Genomic DNA, 27,157 nt, shown 5'->3' on the forward strand with positions numbered 1-27,157 from the left:
CAACGTTACAGATTTTTCACAATGGCACTTGAACCCTTCCTATCCATGTCATTTTGGGATAATAATATATATTATTAAGCCAGCTGATTGTGCTGATTGCTATTTTCATTTGCTGCATGCGTGTGGAGATATTTTTAGAGCAATACATCCATTCTTTTGTCCCTCAAATCACTCACACTTTAAACGATTCAGGACCATAACGTATCTGTACTCACTACTGAAAACAAAGGGTGAGTTTCATTTGCACCTAGGGAGATGTGATTTCCCCTGAGGGGCCTATTCCGCAGCAGCACTTCAAGAAGAAAATCCTGCAGAAAAACAACATGCTCTCTGCTTTCTTCTGACAGTGCAGGCCTGAGATTTATGCTGGCTGTAATTGTAATCAAAGTTAATTTAATTCTGATGTGTAGGTTGCTGAGCAACTAAAGACAATTTATCCAGAGGGGAGAGAGAGACTGTAATCATCCAACCTGGAGTAACGGGGAGGGTAAATAACCATTTACCATTGTAGTGTTCACTAAAGTGAACTTCTACATTGTGAGAAAAATAGGGCAGTTGTATGGGTGAAATCAACTGAAATATATTTGAATCCTGTTAAGAGTTCTTTTCTATTGTGTCTCAGAGAGAACATTGGCCTGAAAAGCCAGTGTGACACGTGTGTGACTTTGCAGAACAAACTGAATTTCCAGAAGAGAAAGCTGGTACAATGGCCAAGAGGGTAAATTCACCACTAGCAAAAGTGGGTGTAATTCCGGGGAAGTATGAAACTGCTCTGAGAATTTTACAGTCTGCAAACAGGCAAGTAGACAGAGCCTATCAAGGGAGGGGGAATACAATCCCAGGCAGTGACCATCCTTCGTGAATGTGTGGGCTGGACCTAAGCTCATACTAGGCACTACCATAAATAAAGTATTAATAAACCGATAGAATTGCACCTGCTTACATCAGCAGGCAATTGGGCCCTGAGATGTAATAGATTCAGATGTATTGATCTGAGAGTATTTTGAGAAGGGAAACCTCAGGATTATGTTAAAAAGACACCTTTGGACTAACATAAGAAATATTTGAAGCTATGGCTCTTGTAGTAGCTTATGAAACTCTAGCACATTTATTTAGATAAGGCTTCTGTTCAGCTCCTACTGTGCCATCATCAGTCTCATTTGTCAGTGATTAGCACATTTCATGATGTGATCTCAGTTGGCATTTGCTACTTTGGGATGGGAGTTGGACTGCTGGAGGCAAAAGTGGCTTGTTGATTAAGTGCTTCAGTGGGGAAGCCCATCCTTGATGAGCATTGCTGTCATCAGCCTTGCAACAATCAAGGAGAATTTTTCCTTCGTGTTTTTCAGAAAACAAAGCGAATCCATGAAATTTTGAATTCTCTGAATAAGTGTGGGAAAGAAGTTGGAAGACAGCCTCAAAAACCAGGCATAAGCAGTCTGTTCAGAAAAGGATTTCCGTGTGAAGGGATGCAGTGCAAGCACACTGAACCAAAAAGGATGGGCTAAGGCTTTCAAATATGCCTCTCGGTTCCCCATTTTAGCTATCTTAAAGGGGCTTAGTTTTTCAGAGATTAGGTGTCTTTAAGGTAAGCGAAACATTGAATATTTGAAACCATTGGTTGCTTTTAAAAATTTTGGCCAGGAAACATCACACCTGCCCTTCCCCCAAAAATTTAAAAGTGACACCCCTGCAATATTGTTGCCAGTGGTGGTGCACTGGTGTAAGTGATTGAAACTTAGTAAACAATTGTGTTGATAATGCTCAAAAGGAGCTTGAATCAAGGTTCTGCTCTTGTAGCTGGTTAGCTCTGCAGGGCTAAACAGGAGTAAAACCCCCAAAAGTTACTTGTCACTTTATGTAAGCAGACAGGATTTTGAACTCACTAAAACAGCAGATCTGCTGAGTAAGATGGTGCTGTATATACGCAGATGCTTTTCACATACCTTAATATGGCTGAAACACAATGTTCCCTCTAATTTTTTCCATCCGTGTGGAGAATATATGTTTGTTATATGCACCAAGGCACGTGTGGATGTGAACCACCAGTAGAAACACATGCTGCCAGCTGTGGGCTGCTAGCTGCTAATCAGCTGGGTGGCATTTGAATCTCTTCTGGGTGGCTGCCCAGGTGCACAGCTTACCAGGAACACTGCTGAGATACCAAACCTCAAAATTGGATATGGTAGCAGAAAAGCTACAATGAACTGAGAAGTAATCCCATTGAGCACAAGCTCCGGTGGACAGTTCTACAGATAAAAACAAGAAGAATTTGAGTAGGCAGAAAAGACTAGCTCTAAATAGGAGACAACGGACAAGCATTTGTAAATGGAGAAAATATTGGAGTTTTATCCAGATCTTTCCTTGTACTGAAAAGGTTATATATTTTCCCTCATTTTGCTGTTGTTTGCCCATGATGAAGTAATGTATGTTTTGTAATTTTCCCCAGCTGGGAATATAGACTTGTTTGTTCATCTCAGAGCAGCTCTCGCCGCATCACTCTGTAGCAGGGGTTCTCAAACTTCACTAAACCACGACCCCCTTCTGACAACAAAAAATTACCACATGACCCTAGAAGGGGAAACCAAAGCCTGAGCCTGCCTGAGACCCACTGTCCTGATTAGAGGGACCAAAGCAAAGCCTAAAAGCTTCAGCCTCAGGTGTGGGGATCCGTAATCTGAGCTTTGCCATCATGGTGTTTATCCCCTCTGGATAAATTGTCTCTCCTCCAGCCCTGCCCCTTCTGCCAAGGTTCCACCCCCACAGGATCCAAATTGTCTCCCTGCCCCCTCCTTTTCACCAGAGGGAGGGTGAGAGCACAGCCCCAGCCTCTGCAACCCCAGAGCATGGGGAGGACCGGCAGGCACGTGGCAAGCGACTCCAGCCTTCCCAGCCCTGGAGCCCAGAGAGGGTGGATGATCCGGGGCAGCAACACTCCACCCCCACTATGCCTACAGTAGGCATTCTGGGGGCAGAGAGTGGGCAGGGCCAGGCTGGTGGTTAGGGAAGGCTGTGACTCCCCCGCCTAGCATACCAGCTGCCCGTGCTCACCACCAGGGCCAAAGCCTGAGCCCAGCTGCCCAAAGCTGAAGAAGTTGGGTCCCAGCAAGTCTAATTTCAGCCCTGGAGACCCCATTAAAATACGGTTGTAACCCACTTTAGGTCACCCAAGTTTGCTCCACAGAATCCATCTGAGAAAAAAAAAATCATGAAGACACAAACCGTGCTGGTATTTGCATGATCTGGCTATAGTACAATGGAGTATAAGCCCAGTACCTGTATATCCAGTGTGAATCATAAGATGACTGTGGCAATATACATTGGACCATTTCAGCTATGTGGCACTTCACTTTCACTTGTCATCAGACAACTAGAACAGTGTTTCTCAACCTTTTTTTTTATAAAGTACCCCTTGAAAAAAATTATAAGTACCCCCAGTACCTACAGTTTTCAGACACACAACATTTTTTTTCTACCTTTGCAACACGTTTGTTTAAACAACTTAATCGTAGCCAGGCAGGCAATGACATTTTTGGGTGTGAAAAGTACAAAAATAATAAAACACTGTAAAACTTGAAACAAAAATTCAGTTTTCTCCAAATTTCAGTTGTGTTGACATCCCCCCAGACTTCTCTCGAGTACCCCTAAGGGTTCTCGTACCACTGGTTGAGAAACACTGAACTAGAATACTGCATGGTTGTTTATCAAACACCACAGCCCTTTCATTTTGCTGCTTCTCCTCGTTATTGATAACACAAATATCATTGTCTTGCCATAATGAGTATCAGTAATGTGCTGCGGGTTAGCTACTAGATTGCCATTTCTATATTTTATCACGAAGAAGGTAGATTAATAAATTTAGCTGGGTTGTGGTAGGGCCTCCCGATGTGCTGAAGGGAGTCAGCAAGCCTGATTTACAGTTCAGAATCAGCAGGTTGCAGGCTACTCAATGGGTATGTCAGGCTGTATTCTACCTGGTCCCATGACTTACTGGCAATGTTAAGTGGTAAATTCTTCATGTGAGCACAGGCATGTACTTGGTACAGTTCATCCCCCCTCCTCTTGCCCCTTTTTCAGAGAGCGAGAGAGATCCTGGCGCACATTTACATCGAATACACAAGGTTGCGGGTCCTCCTTTTTCAGCTCCTCCTCTCTTTAGGTTCTTGTGCACTTTCCCCTGCATCTCCTGATTCACACTCACTCACAAGTCCTCCTTGTCAACCTCCTCCTGGCGCAAAGTGGCCATCCACATCCCAGGAAGAGGATGTTGGGTACAGAGGAGCCCTGTGAGTGTGAGGCCTATGTCTTTGGGTGGAGTTCCTCTGGGCCATATCCACTGGCTTTGTGGATGCCTTTGAGGAGCAGGGGGTGCTGTTCCTGGTTCTATGCTCACAGTCCCCTTCTGGTTCCCTGCTTTTGACTCCATAACCCACACTTCTATCCCTGTTTTACCATTTGTTGTCCCTCACTTTACTTGAACTATGGGCTCAGTGGCTCCTCTCCTTACAGTGAGGGAAAGGCCTTCGGATGTGGGCACACTTATGCTTGCCCAAGCCCCGGGAATGCAATGGGTGCAGTCATGTCTGCCTCACTCCCGTTCTGCTCCTGCTCTGTTTCCCTGCTTGCTCCTGACTCTGGTGTCTGACTCCTGCTTCATCAACTAGGCCTGGCTCCTGCTCTAGCCATTAGGTGTGACTGCCCATGCCTTGGTCATGACAGGTTATACACAAGAGTGCTTGGCCAGGGTAAAACACCATAGGGGAGATCAGACCATAGTGGTAAGTTTAGAGTCAAATAATGGCTATAAGCACGTAAAGTGTTCCAGTCCCTGCAGGAAGCGTCAGATCATGTCTCCATCTCACAAATTTGCCTCTTCTCCAGTGTTAACTTCTGTATTTTAATTTGAAAGAAAATACAAATGTCATGTCTGGCTTGGTTTCGAAAACATTCTCAGATTTGAACCAAGATGTGGGTCTCTCGGCGTCCAAAGCTGCTGATGTGTTGAGTGCCTTCCACTTGCAGTGAAGACAAATGAGGATGCCCAGTGGTACCTGAGGATATAATCTGGAGACAATGGGATTTGGTTGCATAGATAACACAGAACTGAGTGGCCCAGTTTTCCTCCAAACCTTTATTACCTGTGATGACCTACAGAAAAAAAGAGAATGGAACCAGGGAGCTAAGAATCAAGCTAAGTACTCAAAATTGGCTGTTGGGGGGGGGGGGGGGAGGGGGCAGAATCTCTTCATTTGTAAATTGGTTCTCATTTGTTGTGGAAATTATTGAGAGATAATAATCGTGAAATGCCTTGCCACATTTTTACAGTCACTCTTCAGAGCGGAACTGCCTTCTGGGAAAGGAGCTTTTCTAAGGGGCTCTCGCAGCTTTCCAATTGGCAGCATCCCTAAATTTCCCAGCAGTTAGTAGACAGTTAAATAAAAAAGCAAAAGAGAAGCCACAAATACTTCCCACTTCCCCACCCCCATCGCTGTTTGTGAAAGATGAGTGCTGGCAAGCGCAGTTGCATGTCAGCATTTTAACACATTGCTTGTCACTAATGCAGCTACTCATCCGTGGAATGGATATATTCAGTGTAAATAATGAGTTTAAAATGTGGTGCTACTGCTGAGTTTATTATTGTAAATTTAATACAATTGTAGCACAACTGCAAAAATGTATGTATGCTTGGGCCTCATTCTGTGAGATGCTGAATGCCCTGCAATTCTAGGAAAATCAATCAGATTTGAGAGACTCAGCATTTTGTATTTCAGGGCTCTTGGTTTCCCTGCATATTCTGTGTCTGAATATCATTAACACTTCTTGACCCAGAAGTTATAGGCCAAATTTCAGGCCCTACTGCAAATCAAGGGGAAAATTACCTCTGCAATGACAAATGATATGACATTCAATGCCGAATAGGCTAGGAAAAATTCACATCCAACCATTCAGACAATCAGAATATTCCCTTATAACTTGCACAGTAGCAAAACCTATAGCTAAGATTTGTAGCTCAAATTTCATTGTTGCTTCCTGTTTTATTATGTTAATTACCTTTTTTAAAATTCCCCATTGGGGTTGAAACTTCCCATGCTTGTAGCATTTTACTGCCAGACAGGCTGGTGTCAGGATGAACCTGTAGGACAGGAGTGGGGAACCTCAGTCCCTCGGCTTGACTGGATCCAGCCTCTGAGGCTCAGAGCCCCCCAGCATTGCTAGCCCATGCTGGCACTCCAGCCCCCCTGATCCTTCACTGCAGGGCTATAGCACAGAAAATCCACTAGGCTGGGCCCCCTTATGCTCTGGCGTGGGAGGGGAATGTGGGAAATTTATCCTTCTCAGCCAGGGGCCATGTCAGTGAGGATTTGGGTTTTTTGGGGGGAGGGGTTGTTGGTTTTTTTTGCTTCTCACTTCTGTGTAGCCTCTGACTAATTTTTCTGTGAGTCAGTGGCCCCCAACCCAAAATAGGTTCCCCACCCGTGCCTTAAAAACTATAGACAGAATATGGTGACTAATTTTTCTGCGGCTCTCCATACTTACAGCCTGTGAATGCCCTGTCCTGGGCTTCTGTTTCAGTCCCCAGCAGGCAGTGTGTCATGGGAAACCAAAGATGCCTTCTAGAGGTTACAGGAAGTATGGCATCTTTACCCTTCCTACAGCACTTATGCTTAAGAAGAAAGCTTATTCTCAGCCCAAAGGGTGAGTATGTTTGGTAAAGAAAGTTTGAATGAAATCTGTTTTGTCGTTTGTGTTAAATGAAGAGGGAAAAACAAACAAAACTTTTTTTCTGACTTAAAATAGTCACAAGACCCGAAATTAAAAAAACAAAACAAACAAGAAAACACCACCACACACAATTGAATAACTGTTGAACCTTTAAAATCAGGTTTTGAAAGGGATCTCTATCCCTCTGTGACACTTCTCAGGGTTGTGAGGCACTTCGCTACCACCTTCCCTTAGAATAAAGAAGCCTTGTCTATGCTTGCCACAGGTCAGCTTCCCAACCTCACTGGCTACTGGGAATATAAGCCCTCTCCTCAAGGCCTCTCAAGCTCACTGTCATTCTGTAGGTTAGCAACAGGCATACTCCAGTCCTAGAGCCCTCTGAGGGTCTTGCTGGAGCATGCAGTCCCTAGGCTTCTGGATACCTGCTGTATTCATCAGTTCACCAGTCCCAAAGAAACATACCCCCTGTCACATGAAAGTCATATGTGGGTCCTGCAACTTAGCAGGCCTAGGATGAAAGTTTCCATCCCTGCTTTACCCAGCTTAGCACAGTGTGGGATGCTGCAAGCCCAAACAGCAGCTGGGCGTTATCAGTTCTAACCCATGCCTTGAGCTGGGAAACTACTAAACGGTAAACAAGTTTGACCTCGGTCTCAGCCCATAAGAATGGCATTGAGGCAGGTACGTGCACATTTGGTAAACACCTGGGCTACGTCTACACTGGCCCCTTTTCCGTAAGGGGCATGTAAATTTCACCTATCGTCGTAGGGAAATCCGCGGGGGATTTAAATATCCCCCGCGGCATTTAAATAAAAATGGCCGCCGCTTTTTTCCGGCTTTTAAAAAAGCCGGAAAAGAGCGTCTAGACTGGCCCCGATCCTCCGGAAAAAGTGCCCTTTTCCGGAGGCTCTTATTCTTACTTTGAAGTAAGAATAAGAGCCTCCGGAAAAGGGCACTTTTTCCGGAGGATCGGGGCCAGTCTAGACGCTCTTTTCCGGCTTTTTTAAAAGCCGGAAAAAAGCGGCGGACATTTTTATTTAAATGCCGCGGGGGATATTTAAATCCCCCGCGGATTTCCCTACGACGACTAGTGAAATTTACATGCCCCTTCCAGAAGAGGGGCCAGTGTAGACGTAGCCCTGTAGTATAACTAGTGTAGGGAGTTTCATGTCTGGTGAGTCTCAGCAGGGACCTAGACCTCAAATGGTATCCTGAATCCCCTGGATGGAGCCATGGCTGGAGCCATGTCCACTGCGGCTGGGTACGAAGTGTCCGGAATGGGACTTCCCGCTGACCTGAAAGGGCAGAAGCATTTCCAAGTGCCTGTTACTCTTATATGAATTGCTTTGCCTGTGCTTATTGACGTATTACTTTGCAGTAGCTGTGTAACCATCTGGCAGTATTAAGCCTGTAATAGTAGTGACGTAGTGAGATTAATAAAAGCAACTAGCCCTAATTGACTCTGTCTTGAAGCGAATCCACAACCCTGTTGGGCCCAGCCCTGTGACTTGACGCCCCCCAGCTTACCAGTTCCAGCATAAAGGTCTAGGAGTATGTTGCTTTCTCAAAATCCTTGCAGTGCATTATAGCCAGCAGGCTGTGATCCTCCTTTCATGAACCACATATGCTGGTAACCTGCCTTTAACTCAAAGATTTTATGAGTATAAGTTTGAGTGTAGATATGTAACACACACTGAATACGATGACCAGTGGGCTACTGGCTCAGTAGAGACCTCACATTCCACCCTTAGTGAGCTATTATGCAGCTCTCTGACCCAGATAGTTCCTGTAAAATCCTAGGCACCCCCGTGTGCCCTCTGCCAGTTGGCACCAAGCGATTCCTGGGGAATTCCTCCCCTCTTTTGGAGCATGGGTGAAGAATGAAATTTGTGTCTGCTGTAATTGTGCCCACATTTTATAAGGCCACACTTAATAGCAGGCAGAAATCCTTACTGCAGTAGCAGAGTAGGTACATGGCTCTCTACAAGGTAGGCTTTGCTTTCAGAATCAATTGTTTGTTTTTACATTTGGTTGTACTATTCACCTAGTCAAATTGTGTCCCTGGAAAGAGAGGCTGACTTTTGAAATTCTGGGTTTAAAACTGCACACTTGCAATGTTGCTACGTCATCCTCAATGAGGAATGGGCTCTTGGAAAGTTTGTAAGAAGAGTTTAAAATAAGGAACTTATAAATAATTAAACACATTGCTTTGCTTATGCGAAGCGGAAATGTTCTGTTTGGCTTTTAGTTATATTTTTGCTGGTGTCACTTATTCTGTAGTCCTTTAGTTGTCGTTGTGTGGTGTGACTAAAGACTGTTTAGGATCCATCGAGTTGCACAAAATACCATGGTACTACCCCACAATGTCACAACGATATATAGCCCCATTTCCCTTTTAACGTTTCCCATTAAAAATTTACACACAATGGCAAATCAAATACAAAACCATACAGTAGTAAAGGATCTTTTGGCAGCTGGTTGAGTTATTAAAAGTATAAGTGGATATATATTCTTGTGCAATGGGGATGCGTTAACATTGCCTTTGGAAGTGGAACTTTAGCATTTCCTGTGGAGGGGGACGGGTTCATGTAGATTTGCAAATTTAACATTATATTGCTGTTGATTTTGCATCTAATTTATTCTGATGATTATCACTCTTTAAAAGGACATTATCAAGGCTACTAAGCCAGAAATGTGAGTAACCCATAGAGTTTCTGCTCATATATATGATCTTGTCTTCCATTCTTCCTGAGCTGTGCCTGCCTGTTCACTGGCTCTAGTTCTGATTTCACATCAGTTTTACATTATTGTAATTTTATTTGAAGTTTCTCTTAATTCACATTACTACAGATAAGAGCAGAATCTGGCCCAGAGAAGATCCATCATGTTTGTGCTCTCTCTCTCTCTTTATACATATATAGTTAGAGTAACTAAAACAGACTTTTTAAACCTAGTAACCCTGTAGGACACAATCTATCAATTCTATAAATCAGCATGTCTCAAGAGCTGGACTCAGAGCAACCAAACTCTCCCAGAAAATACAAAAGCATAACAAGCCCAGAGATGTCAGGCAGCCTATTTCCTGATTTGATTCTATTTTAAAATCATGTTTCTGAATAAAATTGCAGTCCAAATTTCACAGGTAAGCAAATATGCTCTGAAGTTTGTCTGTGAACCTCAGCAAAAGATCAGAGCCAGAGAGGAAGAAGGAGGAAAAGAAGAGATGAAGGTTGTTAAGCAAAGGTGGGGAGCAAAAGAAATGAAATTGATAAAGTGGAAAGCTATATTATTCACTTCAAGGCTCCATTTAGTTCCTCTGCCCTGGTAGTTTCGGTAAAGTGAAATTCTTTCTGGAATCAATACTGCTATCATTTCACAAAATTACAGTGGTTTGAACAGAAAACTAGTCATAAATCAACTTCATGTACAGACAGCCAGAGGAAACAGTTTTGCTTTGAGGATTTTGGTGCTTCAAAACCAGTTAAGGTGGATCATTCAGTCCTGGAATCTGTAGATACTATTCCATACAGAAATACATATTGGTACTGCATATTCAGAACTCATGGGCATCATACATACTGATTTGGAAGAGAGAAAGTGTCCAGTTTTATCAGAGAAATGAAGCACTATTAGGACTGTGAATCTTCAGTATTTGATCATGTTTAATTTCAATGAAATTCAGACATTTTGGAAGTTATTGAGAGATGTTCGATTTCTTGGGTTCCACTTCCCTACCCACCCATCCAAAGTAGGCAAATCAGATGTCCTAGTCGTTTCTTTCTTCATAACTCTATCATAGTTCTCATAGATCCCAAGGGATTTCTGCAGCACACCACTTTAGCTTAAGGCCTGATTCAACTATTACTGAAGACAATTAATGGGAGTCTTTCAACTGATTCCCATGGCAGTTGGCTCAGATCCTTATCTTGTATGGAAAGGGACAGATGAGAGGAGTTAGCACTGGTTCGCTGTACTTGTACTTTGAGAGCTCCTCTTTCAGGCTCCTGTGAATAAAAACATGGTGCCACATAGGCCTTGAATGTACCAGAACTCAGCCCGCTTGACTTTCCCAAACATGAACCATTTTCTTTTAATCTGTTCTCCAATGAAATAGTAACAAGAGAAAGGAAATGATTTCTTTACAGAACTTAAGGATTTTGTGTATATAAAAGGGAATGGTTCTCTTTGGTGGCCAAGCTCCAAATGGGGCAAAAGAAAGGGAGTTTACAGCTCTCTAGACTGATTTATTCCTGCACCAATTCTGAGAAAGGCCACACTAAATTTTACACCATTGGTATATGAGTCCCCAAAGCACCGTACACCTGCAGAGCATCGGTGTAGTGCAGCATAGCTCTATTCCTGGAGCCCTGCAGGAATACAAAAAAAGGGAATCCGCATCTGCCATGCTCAATTCACCATCCAATCCGCAATCCAGATTTTACTACTATCCGCACAAGAAACCTGGAGGTGGGGGGAGGAGGGAGCACAGATGAGACAGGTGGGGGTAAGGCTGTGCAGGGAAGAGGCAGGCAGCAGTGGGGAGAGGGAGGGGGTGTAAGTAGTGCATTTGTCACATTTTCAATATTATTAGCCTCTTTTGAGCTCTGCCATTTCTGTTCCTAGATACAGAAAGAGGGTGGGAGTGGGGGGATCCAGAGCTACCTGTTGGATTTCCACACTTGTGCTGTCCCTTTTAACAGTGTGCCCGGAGCTCTGCAGGTCAGTGCTCACCAAGTGGGGAGGTGGAGGACATGGCTGGCACTCGGCCACTCCTACAGGGAGATTTAGGCTGCAGCTTCTTGCATCCTTTCCCTGTGGGCAGTGCAGGGCCCTGCCTGGCACCTACCCCCCTCCACCTAGCCGAGGGGAGAGAGGAAAGGGTATCTGCTCCACTATCCGTGGATATGAAGCGACTCTCTGGAGATACGCAGGGCTCTATCTGTTTTTACTCCTGCCTTTCCTTTCATCCTCCATAAGCTTGGGGGGACTCTTGGATGGCCCGTTACTGCCAGAACCCACTCCTTCTGTCCAGCCTGAGGGAAGCAAAAGGGCTGGATAGCACTGAGAATCCAGCCCTGGCGGCAGTGGTAACGTGCAAATGGTTGCACTGGGAACAGACATAACTGATTTCACTTATAAAAACATCAATGTATTTATCTCAGGCTCTGGCCATTAGACTGGAGTGATGCCAGTATGGTCTGAGGGGAGCTCAGCAACTCCTGTGTTGTAGATTGGAAACATGAGAACTGGTAATGGTTGTAACTGTACAGCCTTTCCCTTTCCAGGTACTGCCACTTTGAAAAATAAATGTTGCAATTTGTCTTGTTCGTTTGATGTTTTCTAGGAGATCTGAAGGTCTCTCTCCCGCCGGATGCTCAATGTGTTTTTTTTCCCCTTTCGTTTAAAAACTGTACACAGGAAAAGATCCAGTTCAATCAACCTCACTTCCAGTTTTAGCCAAACTCACTCTGAAAACAGAGCAGGGAGCTGAAAGAAAAAGCTTTTGGGGCTCTTAGGGTATGTCTACATTACCACCCTAGTTCGAACTAGGGTGGTAATGTAGGCAACCGGAGTTGCAAATGAAGCCTGGGATTTGAATTTCCCGGGCTTCATTTGCATAAAGCCGGGCGCCGCCATTTTTAAATGTCCGCTAGTGTGGACTCCGTGCCGTGCGGCTCCACGCAGCACGGACTAGGTAGTTCGGACTAGGATTCCTAATCCGAACTACCGTTACTCCTCGTTACTCCTGGAGTAATGGTAGTTCGGACTAGGAAGCCTAGTCCGAACTACCTAGTCCGTGCCGCATGTAGCCGCATGGCACAGAGTCCGCACTAGTGGACATTTAAAAATGGCGGCGCCCGGCTTTATGCAAATGAGGCCTGGGAAATTCAAATCCCGGGCTTCATTTGCAACTCCGGTTGCCTACATTACCACCCTAGTTCGAACTAGGGTGGTAGTGTAGACATACCCCAAATGAAGCTACTGTATCAGTCCAAGAGATGCTTCCTCTTGAATTTGAGGCAATGTTACCCAGGGTTCTTTCAGCCCAAACCTCTCGGTAATTTATACTCTCTGTGAGGTGGTGTCAGGAAATAATTCAGGGGAGACACGGTCATCCGACCGATAGATGGATGGTACAAACAGGACAACACAAGAGTGCTTTCACTTAAAGCTAAACTTTACTTAGTCTCAAGCACTTAACACACGTCCACAACAGGTTAGTAAAACACCCTCACCCTAGATAATTACCGAAGTTGAGTGTGGCTTTCGAGTGACACCAGGCAGGCTTCCGATGGCCAGTCTTCCGTCTGCCGGTGGGGACGAAGATGTGTCCAGATGTGAAGAGTCCTCAAGGAGTCTTCGAGGTGTCCCTCCAAGTGTTCCCCAAAATTGTCCCTCTAACTCAAACTTTCTTTCCCTATTTATCCATTAGTATTACAATAACATGTCACTCAAAAACTTGTTTGGCAAGCACTTTTTAAAGGTTAGGCAAGAGGTTTCCTTCTGCTCATCACTTTCACCAGATGTGTTTTGTCTTTTTCAGAGACTCCATGTTAGGGGGCCCTGACAGATATATGTCTTAAGGCATTTAGACAAACTTCCTGTTTTTCTTAATGTATAGCTCAGTGATTTCACTAGAGATTTGGGCCTCAGGAAGGACGTGGGGTCAAGCTGCCCTCTCTGTGACACTCAAACCCCCTTTTCCTCCCTGACTGTAGTCTAGGTCTAATTTGGGCCTACTAGCTTGGTTGCTAAAGTTTAAGTAGTAAGCAATAGTGGTTCAGGCATATTACTGGATTTGCCGAAATCTCCCCGTACAGCAATGAGTTTGTAATGAGCTTCCAAATAATGCTGTGTTTTCATGGAGACCTTGGGCCCACAATCTCTTTAGGTAGGCTAATCCACCAGCCAGTGCTCTCTGTAAGTTGTGTGGCTACTCAGGACAGATTCAGATGCCACCCAGATCATTAGCCTCTGTCAGTGGTCACTTGATAACAAAGTAGGACATCTTCCTGTCACCCTCCTATTTGTGGATCTGTTGATAGCTGACCAGCCACAGGTCTTATCACAGAAGGGACAGGTGCTAGTGCCTATTGAAAGGATATGGGGCAGTTTTTGCCACTCTTTTCTCCTTCTCTGTCTCTCCTCATCTGCACTGTAATGGGACCTCACAAATTGTGCCATCCCCTCACAGTTCACTGGTCTCCACTGGGGATGATCCTGGGCAAGGTTCTCCCAAGAGTCAACACTGATGCCGCACTTTACCTTCAACATGTCCTTAAATCACTTCCTCTGGCCCCCCAATGTTCCTCGGTCCTTCCTTCGGCTTGGAAAACAGAATCTGTTCTGGGAGGCACTGATCAGGCATCTGGACCACATCATCAATCCAGCAGAGTTGTTGGTAGATGATGATAGCTTCAATGCTGGTCATGTTGGACTCTTCCAGGATGCTAGTATTCGTGCGCCTATCCTCCGAAGGGAAATTTAGGATTCTCCTGAGGCAGCCTTGATGATATTGTTCAATGCCTTCAGGTGACACTTATATGTTATCCGGGTTTCACATGCAGAGTGCCCACAACTAGGTTTTTTGTTTCTTCTGGCGGTTCACATTTGACCATGCCTTGGTGCACATGAAAAAAACTGCAACTAATGGACATCCACGTGACCAAGTTGTTACTCCTTTTGGCTTTGTAATTAGCAAACTAGTACTATTCAGATACACTTAATAGTCTGATACATGACCCAACGTCAAAGGTAGTGTAATGTGCATTTTGTAAGTGGTAGGATTGTTAATCTCAAAGGGTGAGAAGTGATGGAATTGCAAAACTAAATTATAATGTTCTAGGTGGCACCATGTGCAGCATATCTTTCCTGAGCTGGTATTAGCCATACCTAGCAGTGCATTGAAATATCTTAGGGTATGTCTACACTACAGCGCTAATTCGAACTAACTTAGTTCGAATTACTTAATTCGAACTAATCTAATTCGAACTAACACATCTAGAACTAAAAACTAGTTCAAATTAGCATTTTGCTAATTCGAACTAGCATGTCCACATTAAGTGGACCCTGAACCTGGGTTAAGGATGGCCGGAAGCAGTGCCGGCAGGGCATCAGATTAGGACTTACAGCGTGGAGCTGCTGCCTCAGGCTAGCTGAGGGCTGTGCTTAAAGGGACCTGACCCCCACCCCAGACAGACAGTTCTCAGGGGTGCCCCGCTTGCAAAGCAGTCCTGTCTTGGAGTGCCCTGAGTGCCCACACTGGGCACATCACAGCACTCGGCCATCAGACCGGCTGCACTTGCTGCAGGCTGCCATCTGGGGAGAGGGGGCAATTGGGGGGCTGCAGGAAAGCTTCCACCCCCAGAAGCCCACAGAGCCAGCCCAGTCCTCCCCATCGGGGGCTCATACCCCATTCCTCCCTCACCTCCTTCCACTTACCCTTCCCTAGCCCCTCTTCCTGATGTACAAAATAAAGAAAATGTGTGGTCAAAAATAGAATCTGTCTTTATTGAACAAAACTTGGGGAGACTGGGAAAAGGAGGTGGGAGAGGGGAAGAGAGAGGGTGGGAGAGGGGAGGGCAACTACAATGATCAGAGGTTTGGAAGAGGTCCCATATGAAGAGAGGCTAAAGAGACTGGGACTTTTCAGTTTAGAAAAGAGGAGACGGAGGGGGGATAGGATAGAGGTCTATAAAAGCATGAGTGGGGTGGAGAGGGTGCATACAGAAAAGTTCTTCATTAGTTCCCATAATAGAAGGACTAGAGGACACCAAAGGAAAGGAATGGGTAGCAGGCTTCAAACTAGTAACAGAAAGTTGTTCTTCACAAAGCAAATAGTCAACCTGTGGAACTCCTTGCTGCAGGAGGCTGTGAAGGCTACAACTAGAACAGAGTTTAAAGAGAAGTGAGATCAAGTCATGGAGGTTGGGTCCATGGAGTGGTATTAGCCAGGGGGTAGGAGTGGTGTCCCTGACCAAGGTTTGTGGAAGGCTGGAGAGGGATGGCACGAGACAAATGGCTTGGTCACTGTCATCGGTCCATCCCCTCCAGAGTCCCTAGGGTTGGCCACTGTCGGCAGACAGGCTACTGGGCTAGATGGACCTTTGGTCTGACCCAGTATGGCCATTGTAAGCTCAGGGCTCAGGGTCGGGGGTGTCAGTGGACCACCTTGATTTTCATGCACACCTGCTCCTGGGTGGCCAGGCTGGCAGCTCTCCTGCCCTAGCCGGCCACTTTCCTGTGCTTAGTGCGGAGGTCGTGGACGAGGTCCACGATGTACGCACTAGACCAGGCGGGTGCCCGCTTCTTGCGGTCCTGGGCAAGCTCCCGGGAGCCGCAAGCCTGGTCCCGGGAAGAGGGGGAGGGCTGGGGGGCATCGGGTGGCTGGCTCGAGCCGTGCCAAGTGCAGGGTCTGCTGGCTGGGTCCTGGCAGGCTTGCACCTGGCACGGGCATCGTAGCCAGCCCGTGCCCCTTTAAGGGGTCTGGGGCCGGGAGGGGGGCAGACGAGTTTCCCTGGTGTTGGCCAGAGTGGCCACCAGGGAAAGCTGGGGAGGGCTAGCCTCCCACTAGTTCGAATTAAGGGGCTACACACCCCTTAATTCGAACTAGTAAGTTCGAACTAGGTTTAGTCCTCATAGGATGAGGTTTACCTAGTTCTAACTAAGCGCTCCACTAGTTTGAATTAAGTTCGAACTAGCGGAGCGCTAGTGTAGCGCCTATCAAAGTTAATTTGAACTAACGTCCATTAGTTCGAATTAACTTTGTAGTGTAGACATACCCTCCGAGAGAAAACACAACTCTTGTATCTTTCCCCATGATGGAAGTGCTGTAGCCAGTTCAAATCTGTACAGAAGCCTAATCTGCCCTGCAACCTACCATGTTCAAAGGATATACAACAATTGCAGAGCGAGAAAGGATGCTACAGGCATGCTGAAGGGCACTCCTCTTATGCTGGTCTATCAGGACTTTCCAGACTGTACACTGCCAATCCCACGACTACTGAATGACTAAACGTGTCTGATATCTACCCAAGCCAGTCTGACTTTTTTCCTTTATACATTTCTGATTTTTCTCCCTACTTCACATTTTGAAACTTTTTCATCTTTATTGTACATTCATACCAGTAATGAGAACAACTATTCGCTTCAGCCTACTCTGCATTATCAAATTGCTGAGGTGGCAGCTTTCTATTATTTAAGATGCTTTTGTGGTGGCCTGCTCCCTTCCAGAGTTATTTGTAAAGCACCAATTTATACAGAGTCTAAACACCATATGGTTATAACCAGTTGCAATGATTTCCAAGAGCTTCTGTATTATACTGAAATTTTCTTTTAGCTTGGATGGATTTTTCTGGACACTACTTAAATTTTAATTCATTAACAAAAGCAATCGTAATTAATTGATAAATACCAAAGTTAAATCCATTAAACAATAAAGCATCACACATGCTAGCCCGAGGAAATATATGCAGGATTATTCAAACTGGAGTTCCAATCCTGGAATTTTGAAAAGGACTTTTATTATTCACACTATGAAATTTTCAAACAGCTATAACTGTTCACGTATCATTTGCAAATAGAAAAAGAAAAAAAGGATTTGTCTCATTTACAAAGCTTAGTGTATCCAGGCAGGGAACAGAAACAATAACGTGTGACCAATTGTGTGGCATGAATACTAATAGCAACCTGTTTGTTAATAAACCTTAGGCTCTAATCTGTTCCCTCAAATAATTGAGGCTAAGAAGCAAATTTGTAAAAACTTTCAACCTGTTTGTGGCTAATTTGTGAACAAAAAAGGAGCTATGTATGTTGGAGAAGTTATTCAAAATGAACTATTCTACTAGCTCTAAGTATTTAATAACTAGGCAACTGGCCTAAGCAGTATGGAGTAGTCCTTTGTAGTCTGTGGGGAAGTTATCGCAGGTGAAAGATGGCCATTTAGGAGAGGGATGAGTTATATACAGAGAGAAGGGAAGATTTATGGCCCCTGGGAATCAGTTCAGTGTTGGGGCTGTTGCCTGGCTGGCTGGCTGGGAAGCCACCTCTTGCTCTGGCCTTGGCTTTCTCACTGCAATTCCTGACTCCTCTCTCAGGTGGGGAGCAATGGAAGGAAAGGGGTGACTCCCTGAGTGGTCACGTTGTGGTCAGAAAAGAACTAGCCCAGAGTCCAGAATGACTCTATTTGGGTCAGAGGCTAAAGGGAGGCAATTCAAGAGGGTGAAGCTCTTGGTCCGCTCCAGGGAATAGAAGGTGGTTTGTTGTTGCTTGGAGGGAGATAGAGTAATGGTTGAAGTGAGGTCTTGACTGAGGGGACGTGTTAGAACTTGGAGGTTCTGCTGATAGTAGAGGATGGGAAGGACAGAAGTTAGCCCTATAGTTTAACCATTGGGTGATAGCCCCCCCTTTAGAGTTTGCTTTTGATGCCACTTGCTCATGTTATAAATCAGAAGCAATTGATTCTAGGTTAAGTGAGATCTGAGTCAGGTTTATGGAGGATACCAATTGATCCCCTCCCTATCCCTGCCAATCCTATGGGGAGACTGCATTTTCTCTTCCACTCTCCAGACACTGTGTACACAAAAGAGCCATTAAAAAGCACTGACAGATTTTTATAACTTATTTCCATCAGACAATCCACACATTAGTGACAGTGACTGGCCAGAGTGCCTCACTAATGTTAAACCAGTCAAGCTCCATTGCTCTGGAGCTGTGTCAAAGAGGCAGGAGCTATTTAATTAGTCTGAAGCAAGAGACAGCAACTGTGTTGTAGATCTTTCTTTGCTGTCTTGGAGGCCTTTGTTGTCCCTGTTCAATGTAATGATATCTTAATGTTGGAAAAGCAGAGGAACAGATATTCGGTTGTGCACCATTCACATGGAAAAGGCAGGGAAAGGCTTGCAATGGGTGGATTTAATAGGCATGTGTAATGGACCCCTCTGAGTTGGGTTTCTAGTTCTTCTGATACTGCAGCTTCATAGGCATTCACCAGAAAATGTTTTAGCTATATATAGACCACTGCCAATTGAGCCCTATCTGCAGAACCATACCAAGGGTGTATGGGGAGAAATATATTTGACAGCCTGTTTCCTGCTGACTGGACCCATCCACATCATCTGTATCCTTGTCGATTGGCTTTTCTAAAAATATTCAGGTAATGTTTCATTTCTCTTGCCACAAACATTGTTTTGTGAAAAAGCAAATAGTGGCATATTAATAAACATTCTCCCCAGAAGAGCTGGCACACCTAACCCTTTCCATAACACAAGTTTGGAGTGTTTGGGACTGAGAACCTAGATCTCCTGTCTCACGTTCTTTTTTCATTTTGACCAGTGCCCTGTTGTAGGCAAATCATTTACATGCTCCCTGCCAGTTTCCCCCATCAGTGGGACTGGGATATAAATACCCATCTAAGTAAAATATTTTGCTATGAATGGTCCTATATAAATAAAAAAATTTTCACTGCTATTCATACAGGATGCGTCTAGACTGGCAAGATTTTGCACAAAAGCATCCGCTTTTGCGCAAAAACGTGCCAGCTGTCTACACTGGCTGCTTGAATTTGAGCAAGAGCACTGACTTTGTAATGTACAAAATCAGTGCTTCTTGTGCAAATACTTTCACGCTCCCGCTCGGGAAAAAGCCCTCTTGCGCAAGAATACTTGTGCAAGAGGGCCAGTGTAGACAGGGAAGAACTGTTTTGTGCAAAAAAGCCCCGATGGCTAAAATGGCACTTTTTGCGCAAAAGCATCCGTGCCAATCTAGATGTGCTTTTGCGGAAATCCTTTTAATGGATGGAAAAAAAGGACGGAATGGATATTAATTACTCGCAACATGCAATAAGACTACATATTAGAGCTATTGTACGTCAGTATCCACAAGAGTGAATCATGGATAATAATCTTACTAGGAAGCCCACAGGACATGACAAGATTTGGCTACTTACAGTAAACAGTTACTTAAAATGTCTCAATTCCACTGTTAGGCTTCACTTTTCATTCCTTTGAGTCACATTTTTGCAATAAATATTTGTATTTTCCCTTCACAATACATATTGAATAATTACAGTACATGTTTACAAGGGTGTTATATTCTGAGACTGCCCTTCCTCAGGAAGCGTTTACTGCTAGAGCCCTGTGTGGATACAAAATTTGCCTCTGCAAAAATGAGCCAAAGATGTCCATGGATTTCAAGGGCTCTAGTTACTGCAGGGGGGGCAATAAAATGGTGGTGATTCACCACTGTTAGACTCTGGCAGGCCACCACTGCTATATTTACCTGTGTCTCCTCTGGTACAGGTGATTGCAGCTTCCTCTGGCTGTAGATTGCCGTTCCCAGCCTATGGGAGCTGCGGGAGGCAGTGTGAACTGGGACACCACTTCTCACAGCTCCTATTGGTTGGGAACGGTGATCTGTGGCCAGTAGGAGCTGTGATTGCCCATACCTGAGGCAGTGCAGGCAAATATAGCAACAACGGCCTATGAGGGGCTTACCCTGGGGAACCGGCTCCAACTTGCGGGCTGGCATTTGCCCACCTCTGAGTTACTGGATGATTTCTTTCCTGTAACCATGGGTTCCTTTCTTTTCTCACCTAACCGTACTTGGCATCGGTTGTGCTTTCAGTACTGCTGGGCATGGCACGCATTCAGCTCCTATTAGCAAGAGTTACAAACAGTTTTTCTTTCTTAAGCACTTGAAGCAGGAGGCAGTATCCCAAGAGCTCTCATCTTCTCTTCGGATTTCACTCCTTCTCTAACTGCTACCTTTATAGTTTCCGATGGAAGCGCTTCATTAACTCTTCCTCCTTGCCTCTCAGGAGTGCCTCAAAGTTGCTGGATTCTTAACCTTCTTCAACAAGTCCAGCTCCAATGCCTTCTGGGACATTCCCTTAGTTATTTACCCATTGCTTCTATGAGGTTGACACAGAACTATCTATCTCCCTGAATGTTAAACTGATTGTTCTATCTGCCTTTATTTGATTAGAATCATAGAATCATAGGGCTGGAAGAGACCTCAGGAGGCCAGCCCCCTGCCCAAAGCAGAACCAATCCCAACTGAGTCATCCCAGCCAGGACTTCGTCAAGCTGAGACTTAAAAACCTCTAGGTTTGGAGATTCCACCACCTCCCTGCAAGGAGGTTTAACAGGTAGTTCAATGTAGGGGCTTTAATTCGAAATACTGGGTCCCTGCCGCGTGTAGATGCAGGTAGTTAGTCCGGACTTGTAAATTTCAAAAATGGTGACCGGCCAGGAAAATGCAAATCAAGCACGGGATATTTAAATCCCAAGCTTGATTTGCAACGTCAAATGCCTACATTAGCCTCTCTAGTTCGAACTAGGGGGCTAGTGTAGACATACCCTCAGGGATTTCCCTACACCCCCCCTCATGGATTTCCCCCAGTTTAATGAACTAGTTACATGCCAATTTAGTGATTGTTTGGAAATGTGAATTGAAAATGAAACATTAATACACACTTTAAAAGCATATACAGTGTATGATAAGATATGTGTATCTGAAAAAGTATAATAGATTTAAAAAGTATGAACATAGACTAGCTTTTTTATACAGCTGTTGTTTTTTATGACAATGTCAGTGCGTTCATTTTGGTGATGTTGGCCAGCCGAATAATTTCAAATTATGATTTGTAAGCAAAGTCAAAATAAGCTCTCCCTGGGTATGTCTACACTACCCCGCTAGTTCGAACTAGCGGGGGTAATGTAGTCATCCTCAGTTGCAAATGAAGCCCGGGATTTGAATTTCCCGGGCTTCATTTGCATGAAGCCGGCCGGCGCCATTTTTAAATGCCGGCTAGTTCGAACCCCGTGCCGCGCGGCTAGACGCGGCACGGACTAGCTAGTTCGGATTAGGCTTCTAATCCGAACTAGCTGTATACCTCGTTCCACAAGGCGTACAGCTAGTTCGGATTAGAAGCCTAATCCGAACTAGCTAGTCCGTGCCACGTCTAGCCGCGCGGCACGGGGTTCGAACTAGACGGCATTTAAAAATGGCGCCGGCCAGCTTCATGCAAATGAAGCCCGGGAAATTCAAATCCCGGGCTTCATTTGCAACTGCGGATGACTACATTACCCACGCTAGTTCGAACTAGCGGGGTAGTGTAGACATACCCCCAGACAGCTAGTGATGACCTGGGAGCTGGAGGGAAAGGCTTCAGGACCAGATTGTATTTACATTCATACCTAATCTACCTAGGTATCCAGTAAACAGAGCTGTGTTGCCCAAGTGATAGATTTTGGCTGGGGTTGGGTTACAAATCACTTGAATGCGGAGTGGAGTGGGGTGGGGGAATGAATTGTTGTTGTTCTTATTGTATGAGTAAAGGGCAGTAGAACTGTATTTAACCTGTACTGATTGAAGGCATCAAGAAAGAGGGTGGGGACAGGTGTTTTACTTGATGGTCTGTCTGAGTCACAAGTACTATTTGCCCTGCCCCTCTCCACTGTTTAAAGACAGAGCTGATTAGGCTCCATATATAGTCTTTTGTTTTGTTACGTGACCACTACAGCTGAAATCACTGATCATCAGGTCTAAGTGCTTAGTCCTGCTGTGGGGACAGCCCAGACTGCTCTAGCAGCGAGGTTCCCCCACTGAGAGCTCAGCTGAAATCACTGAGAGCTGGGTGGAACCTCAAGAGACCAACTCCCAGAGGTCACAGTGGCAGGTAGCAGCAGAAGGTGACAGCGCAAGGCCATTGGCAACAAAGCGATGGAGTGAACGGTGGCACAACGAACAACAGTGGCCAGAGCAAAAATTGCCCCCCACCTGGAAGGTGTACTCATGTGAAAGCACCTCTGAACTCTGAGTCTCCACTGACTAAGGACAACACCGGTGAGTGGAGTGAGGTGGAGGGAAAAATATGGGGCACGTTAAATAAACATTTGTTTGTTGGACTATATTTTAGTGACTTTGCTCCAGAATGCTAGATTTATGACTGGGAATGGAAACATATAAATGTGGCCAAGATTTTTAAAATGCACTATTTGCCAAGGTTGTTATCTCACTTCGTTGTTATCTTGAGAGGTCATTACGTTGGGGAGTTTCTGTACTAAACATTTTTATTATTATAATTAATTTTTACATAAGAATGGTCATACTGGGTCAGACCAGTGGTCCATATAACCCGGTATCCTGTCTTCCGACAATGGTCAAGGCCAGGTGCTTCAGAGGGAATGAACAGAACAGGTAATCAAGTGATCCATCTCCTGTTGTCCATTCTCAGTTTCTGGCAAAAGGCTAGGGACACTCAGAGCATGGAATTGCATCCCTCCCCATCCTGGCTAATAGCCACTGATGGACCTATTTTCTAGGAATTTATCTAGTTCTTTCTTTAATCCTGTTATAGTTTTGGTCTTCACAGCATCCCCTGGCAAAGAGTTCCACGGGTTGACTTTATGTTGTGTGAAGAAATACTTCCTTTTGATTTTTTTAAATCTGCTGCCTTTTAATTTCATTGGGTGACTGCTAGTTCTTGTGTTATGCGAAGGATTAAATAACATTTCCTTATTCACTTTCTTCACACCGGTCACGATTTTATAGACCCTCTATCATAATCCCCCCTTAGTCATCTCTTTTCTAAGCTGAAAATTCCCAGTCATTTTAATCTCTCCTCCTGTTTCATACCCCTAATCATTTTAGTTGCCCATCTCTGTACCTTTTCCAATTCCAATATATCTTTTTTGGAAAGGGGTGACTTATATAGAGGCAATATGATATTTTCTGTTATGTGTTTTGGTGTATTTTGCATTATCCTTATGTTAAATTTGCATTATCCTAACCAAAACATTTAATTTATTCATATCTCTTTTATATGTTGCAAGTCAAAGTGAAAATGAAAAGACAAAAAACAATACAACAATTTTTCCATTCAGAAACCTCAAAAACTAACCAAGGTGAAGAACACATCAAGAACGAAGAATATATCAACATGTCATCTGAAGGGTCAAGTGGTCTATCTACATCCAACCAGCCCGAAGCACAAATATAGCTACCTACTGAAGAAACACTTTCAAAGACAATTTTAGAAGTACTTAATGAGGCTGTTAAGAATGCTGGAGACACAACACAGTTCATGCGAACAAACATGGCAGTGGCATCATACTTTCTATTTAAGCAAGAGATACCACACACTACAAACTGGAGGCCAATGTTAAGTGCATTGTCACTTGTTCATCCTGAAGTTGAAATCTGGTTCTGAACAAGACCAGCAATGCTCACTATCTTTCTGCAAGAAACTCAACTGACTGGCTAGAAGCATGCAGTGCAACAGTGAAAGACTCAACAGTTGAAAAAGTGAAGAACTCTCTCACCACATTCAAAAAATTTGCATACATGGCTTATGAACGCACCGATGCAAATGGGCATCAAGTATTAAGTCATTGTGTACGTTATCTTGATGTCAGTGGTAGGCCAGTAGATGCATTTCTAGATGTTCGAGTTATAGAAAACACACCGGCTGCATCTGTGACAATCCACATCTTAGAAGAGTTAAACGCTTGTCAATTGGACCCCAAACAGATGGTTGCTTGTGCATTTGATGGAGCTGCAAACTTCTCTGGAAAACATGGTGGAGTACAAGCTTTGCTCAGAGAAAAGTGTAACCCTAATCTTTCCTATACACACTGCAGAGGCCATCTACTCCAACTAGCACTAGTATGAGCTGCAGAATCTTCAAAAGACATTTTAAAAGCTATACATTTAATGACTTCATTATATTCTTTTTTCAGCAAGAGTCCAGAAAGACTAAATATCCTGAAAAATATAGAAGATGCACTGGGACTGAAGTTCAAATTAGTCCAACCTGGGAAAATCCATTGGCTTTTTCATGAGCGATCCTTGGCTGTTGTCTTAAAATTACTCCAGTCGTTATTACTGGCTTTGGAAAGTATCTACCAAGATGGGAGGGATCTAAGTAGTGAGGCTGGTGGATTATTTTTGCTACTACGTTTAGAGAAAGATTATTGCCATTCTCTCTCTCGTAAATCTACTGTTGAAACCACTTGGGACATTAAACAATGCAATCCAGGCATCTGCTACAACAGTAGTAGATCTTTGTCCAGCAATAGAAGCTACATTTGGATCAATCAAAGAGCTATCCATTGAAAAAGTACTGGAAGAAGCAAAGATTTCAGTCCAGAAGTTGACTAATGAAGGCATTTATATTGAATCCTTAAGTGAAGAGGACAAGAAGCATTTGTTAAGACAACTGAAAAAGTACACAGACTTGATTCTTAAAAATCTACAACAGTGACTTCTAGATTCTACTCAACCTCTACATAGCTTTTACACATGCCTGTCCTATAAAACACCTACAGATGAGTGGAGCGAGGCACTACCAGCAATGGGGTTGCCATGTGCTCAGGACAGAATAGAGAATTTGAACACAGAGTGGAATATCATACGACGAATGAATGAAGATTTTACTTCTTTTTTATCATCACTAGTGGCTTGACCGGATCTTTGTGCTATGTTTCCTGGGATGAAAGAAGTAGGAATTCATCTCTTGCTACTCCCAGTCACAACAGCTACAGTTGAGCGTTCTTTTTCGTCATTGAATAGAATTTTGTGTTCTGAAAGAAGTCGCCTTCTGCCTGAATGAACTAATGAACATATCAATTGAAGGAATGGAAGTACTGGACACACGAGAAGCCACCGAAGATGAACACATTGCATTTGAGAAGTTCATTAACAAAGTTGTGCAAAATTATAACAAGAAACCAAGAAGGATGTAGACGTAGTGCTTCATAGAAGGCTTGAGTAGCCAACTTTAAGTTGTGTGATTTTAAAACATGAGTTAAATCTAATAAATGGTCATGAAACATTTTTCAGTTTTTTCTATGGATGCCATACAGCCCACCTTCACCCTCAGGTTCTCACCCCTCATCTGCCCTGACACCCCCCCCCCCCCGTAAATTCGAACACCCCCACTAATTTCAATTCCTGGGGAAAACACTGGCACTTGTCCTTGTTGAACCTCATCAGATTTCTATTCGCCCAATCCTCTAATCTGTCTGGGTCACACTGGACCCTATCCCAGCCCTCCAACATATCCACCTCTCCCCCTAACGTAGTGTCATCCAAAAATTGGCTGAGGGTGCAGTCCATCCCCTGATCCAGGTCATTAATAAAGATGTTGAACAAAACCGACCCTAGAATCGATCCTTGGGGCACTCCACTTGAAACCGCCTGCCAACCTGATATTGAGCTGTTGATCACTACCTGTTGGGCCAACAATCTAGCCAGCTTTCTATCCATCTTACAGTCCATTTATCCAATCAATATCCCCTTAACTTGCTGGCAAGAATATTGTGGGAGACCATATCAAAAGCTTTGCTAAAGTCAAGGTATATCGCATCCACTGACTTCTCCATGTCCACAGAGCCAGTTACCTCATCATAGAAGCTAATCAAATTGATCAGGCATGACTTGCCCTTGGTGAATCCATGTTGACTATTCCCGATCACTTTCCTCTCTTCCAAGTACTTCAAAATGGATTCCTTGAAGATCCCCTCCATGATTTTTCTGGGGACTGAGGTAAGGCTGACTGGTCTGTAGTTGCCTGGATTGTCCTTCTTCCCTTTTTTAAAGATGGGCACTACATTTGCCTTTTTTCAGTCATCCGGGATCTCTCCTGATCTCCAAAGATAAAGACCAAAAGCTCTGCAATCACATTTGCCAACTCCTTCAGGACCCTCAGATGCATTAAATCCAGACCCATGGATTTGTGTACGTCTAGTTTTTCTAAATAGTTCTTAACCTGTTCTTTCTCCACTGAGGTCTGCCCACCTCCTTCCCATACTGTGTTGCCTAGTGCAATAGTCCAGGAGCTGACCTTGCTTTATCTTGCCTTGTCAGCTACTGGCTATATCCCAGCTGTGGACTACAGAAGCTTTGGAGACTTAAATTCTCCTGGGTAAACCCTCTTTGGAGGCAATTTTGACCCTGAAGTTTCCTTCCTTATCTCTCTTCTTTGTAAAATGTCCTGTTATAATCTCTGTACTATTGCTAGAGTCCATCTTTATTTTCACCTTGGCTGAAATCTTTATTCCAAACTTAGGCCTTGATCCAGCAAACCACTGAAGCATGTTTTTAGGGACTGGGGCCTTAATTTCTTCTAGCCTCACCTAATGCTCTTGTGTCGTTTGCTAACCCCAGCACTCACTGGGACACATTACTCCACTACACTAAAGCTATTTCCAAACAATTACAACTGGCCATAGTTAACTCAAACAACGGAGCAGCAGCCATCTTCATATCATATATTGCGTGGCACTAAATCTTTGTCAGTGCTTAATAATAAATCCTATTTCCTTTTGCTTCTAGTTTTATTATTTGGGCTATGGTCACATCCACTGGGCACTGGCCATACAGAGAAGAGAAACTGTCCCTGCCCCAAAGAGCTTCAGCCTGAGAAGGTATT

At 44.3% G+C, this 27,157-nt stretch overlaps 1 long non-coding RNA gene across 2 annotated transcripts; it reads left to right on the forward strand.

Moving 5' to 3' along the window:
- The first annotated feature begins 1,352 nt into the window (after positions 1-1,352).
- Positions 1,353-25,552, forward strand: LOC112546213 (uncharacterized). Of its 2 annotated transcripts, none has more exons than XR_003089853.2 (5): positions 1,353-1,588; positions 4,955-6,696; positions 20,707-20,869; positions 22,267-22,569; positions 23,559-25,552. It is a non-coding gene; the product is annotated as an uncharacterized LOC112546213 (long non-coding RNA). The 2 variants fall into 2 exon arrangements; XR_012901928.1 differs by having other exon boundaries at positions 23,610-25,552.
- The last annotated feature ends 1,605 nt before the right edge of the window (positions 25,553-27,157 follow it).

This window comes from Pelodiscus sinensis, chromosome 2 (genome assembly GCF_049634645.1).
Source record: "Pelodiscus sinensis isolate JC-2024 chromosome 2, ASM4963464v1, whole genome shotgun sequence".
Taxonomy (NCBI): domain Eukaryota; kingdom Metazoa; phylum Chordata; order Testudines; family Trionychidae; genus Pelodiscus; species Pelodiscus sinensis.